Source organism: Diachasma alloeum, unplaced genomic scaffold, assembly GCF_001412515.2.
Source record: "Diachasma alloeum isolate Michigan unplaced genomic scaffold, Dall2.0 Dall_scaffold_00301, whole genome shotgun sequence".
Taxonomy (NCBI): Eukaryota; Metazoa; Arthropoda; class Insecta; order Hymenoptera; family Braconidae; genus Diachasma; species Diachasma alloeum.
In genome coordinates this window covers 963,922-967,568 of record NW_021680440.1, presented here as the reverse complement: position 1 = coordinate 967,568, position 3,647 = coordinate 963,922, and positions in this window count along the sequence as shown.

Genomic DNA, 3,647 nt, shown 5'->3' with positions numbered 1-3,647 from the left:
ATGATTAATCTATCCGACGTTAATTAAAACTGTTCCAGCCTCAGGGGAGTATTTACATTTCACCGTAACTGTGCACCTCGTGGGTTTTAATATTGCACATGTGTGGAGTTATATTTTAGACAGATGGAATTCATATTCATCCCATTCATCTTCTTTGACATTTTTCTCGACTCCCTTTCATCCTTTCTTCGTCTTCAATATGACTTCATCTGCAAGATGAAACCCTTTAGCACTCCGCCCCGATGCATATTCAATCCGATATATTTACCATTAGAGGCCTCCAGGGAGTGAGCAGCGAAATTCAATACATGGTATAGACTCAAAGAAGATATTCGCAATGTTGAAAAGCAAATTGCAAAATTTTCAATTTTTGACTTTTCGAAATTTTGCCAATTGTGAAACATGGAGTTTCATTGGGCACTGCGAATGGATGCGGAGCGGTATAAAATTATAATGGAGAGCCTGTGAGTGCAATGAAAAAGTACATTTATTCACATATTCAATTATTTTTTTTACTTCTTCGAAACAAAAAAAATCTCTTCACAAAGGTTGTAAAAAATCTAATTTAGAACATCTACGGATAAAAAAGGAATGGATATTTTCATCGAATTGGAGGTCTGTTGAATTCTTATATTCATGAAAATGAGATATTTGAATAAAATTCGACATTTTGTTTCATAATAAAATTGAATATGTCATATCTCGAATTTGAAATCCCCTGGGAGTGTTTCATCACGCACAGTGAATGGATGCGTGTGATACGGGGCAGTATCAAATTGTAATGGAGAACCTGACAATAAAAAAGTGCGTTTATTGACATATTCAATGATTTTTTTTATTTTTTCGAAAGAAAAAAAATGTGTTCACAAAGGTCGTAAAAAATCAAATTTAGAACATCTACGGATATAAAATGAATGGATATTTTCATCGAATTGGAGTTATATTGGATATTTATGTTAACAAAAATTCGATATTAGAATAAAACTCAACATATCTAGCATTAAAAGTCTCCTGGGACTGCACAGACTCAAAAAGAGAATTTCAATGTTGAAAAACAAATTCCCAAACTTTTCAATTTTTGATGTTTCGAGCTATCGCCAATTGCAAAACGTGAAATTTATTCTCGACGCGCAAATGCCCGAAACAGCCATGATATTTCGCTAATCACATAGAGAATGAAATCAACGGTTGTAGCAAATCGACAACGATTAATTATCGATTTAATTGGTGCAGGCGTAATTTCGGATATTCATTAATGCACACATGCTGTTCTCCCGTGCATAAATAAACTGATGATCATCATGGGAATGCGATGGATATAAATGAATAGCCAGCAACATTGTATCAAGGGATAGTTGATCAGTAGAGTGTAACAGTACGACAATAACCGAATTTATCCCCCCCTGCGCCGCGGCTCGTCATCTCATTCCAACAATGCGCTGCTATAATGTCGTCAAACAGAATTGGGAATGATTTTTCGTGCCATTGCACTCGACTTATCGCCCATTTCGTCTGTGCACGATATTCGGTGATAGAAAAAAATTTCTATCATACTCGGTGAAGTGCATTTCAGCGTTTTTCAATTTCGCGGAACAATAGTGACTTCAACAAATACAAGGACTCGGGTGAAAATGGTTTTTTCATGTTTCATTATTTTACGGTATTATTTTACGCGGGGGGAATTGTTTGGAGGGAAAATATTTTTAATCTCGTTCGGGGGCTTTTATTTGCAGGAGTAAAGAGAAAATGAAAATTGAACTTTGCTTTCATTTTTTTTTGGAGAGATTGTGCTTTTTACAGTGGAGCAGATGTGAAGGAATTACGACGCGATTGAAATTATTGGGAGAGAGGTTATTTCTGCGAGAGTTCACTCTCACTGACTTAATTCATGTATGAAAAAATTTATTAGAGGGGAAGTAAATTCGGAGAATGCCACAGTATTTCGCTACCCCCACCATACTCACGAGAACTGAGAACGATAAATGGAAAATACTATTTTTTTTCAATTCAACACTTTATTCAATTGAAGAATTTCATTCAACAACTGCAATGGCTACATCAATATTCTTATAAATTTCTATGAACAATAAAATTTTTATGAACTTTTTTTTATAATCAACAGTTTGTTTTAATGATATAATTTTTTCCGTACGAATCGCCTTATAAGGAAACTTTAATCGTTGTAAAACCCTCATTTTTGTTTTAAGACTCGTAAACACAACGAGCTCATTCGGCTCCTCATTTCGTCCTCAAGACAACGCCTGGCACCTCTCGACGTCTCATGACCGGAAGTGTCGATCCTCATCATCAAACGCACCGCAATAGACCCCGCGAATCGAATAAATCCCCCCAGAAAGCCTTTGGGATTACCCGGGAGGCAGACCGACCACTATCCAAAACCAAATATGACCCTTCACCTTACAATTCAGCGAGTCGTTTCCAGAATTCCACTGTTCCGCTGTTCTGCGAAAGTTTCAGCACAACTTGCTGCGTTATATGGCACGTCAAACTCTGCTCTAATGGCCTTCGATGGGCGTCTCCTTTGAGTCGGACGCGTTATATCGATTTGTGGTTTATGACGACGGTAGACCGAGTTTGGCAGCTACCGCAAGATTGAACCACGTGAAGCGATTTATTTGAGTGCATGAATGTTGGAAAATTCATAGCCTAATTCATCATAGTACAACTAATATAAATGTCCATCAAAACTCCCCAGGAAGTAGACAGTAATTGTAAATCGCATCTCCAATCGCTTCTTGGAGACTCCTTGGAGGGAGTGGGTGTAATTAGAAGACCGTCATGAGGGTCGGAATAAAGGTCACGAAACCAAAAGTCAGTCGGTCCTGATTTATCACAAGTGATTTCCTATCATTTTCACTTTCAGATAACGAAAACTCCTCAAAGGAGCGCTATTCACATGACCGCAAAGCTGATGGAACAGAAGTGGCTAGATTGTCTCACCAGATAAACCACAGTAAACCTGAAGTTTGTAACCCCCACATACTACTGTGGCAAAGTCCACTATGTAATAGGTTATTCAGTGCCATAGAGTGAACCCGTCAGCCGGCAATACCCGTCCTCGACAAATTGGAATTGCATCTCGCATTCGAGGGGTTTCTGGGCTACGTGGAATATGAAATTTTGTGACGAGGGAAGGCGTCAGGGGTTGAATCATGAAAGGGGTAGGTGAATTTCAACTCGTTGGCGTGATGTATCTACTCCTTTACATGACAACGAGACAGGAAACTAATGGTTTCAAGGGGTTGTCAAACATTTCCGCGGAGTCTTTATGGAGTTTTCACGAGATGGTTTCACTACGATAACTTGTGTCTGAAACTGAAACGCTTTTTCCTGTTTCTTCGGATGTTCGTGACCAAAATTAAATTTAGCGTGTCTCATTTGTCTCTCTAAATATTTCATTTATTTTTCCACAATCTACCCTCTTGTATGAAAAGAGCCAATCATTTTTCGAGTTGAGAAAATGAGGGTTAAAAAATTTTAGCGATAAAAAACTGAGAGAATGTATGAGAATAAAATTAAATTGAAAGCCCGAGTTGAAGACCCGAGTTTGTAGCAAAGATGTCAGACAAGATATGAATGTTTTTTTGGGCTCAAACGAAAGAGCGGGTCGAGAAATGGCGTGCTAG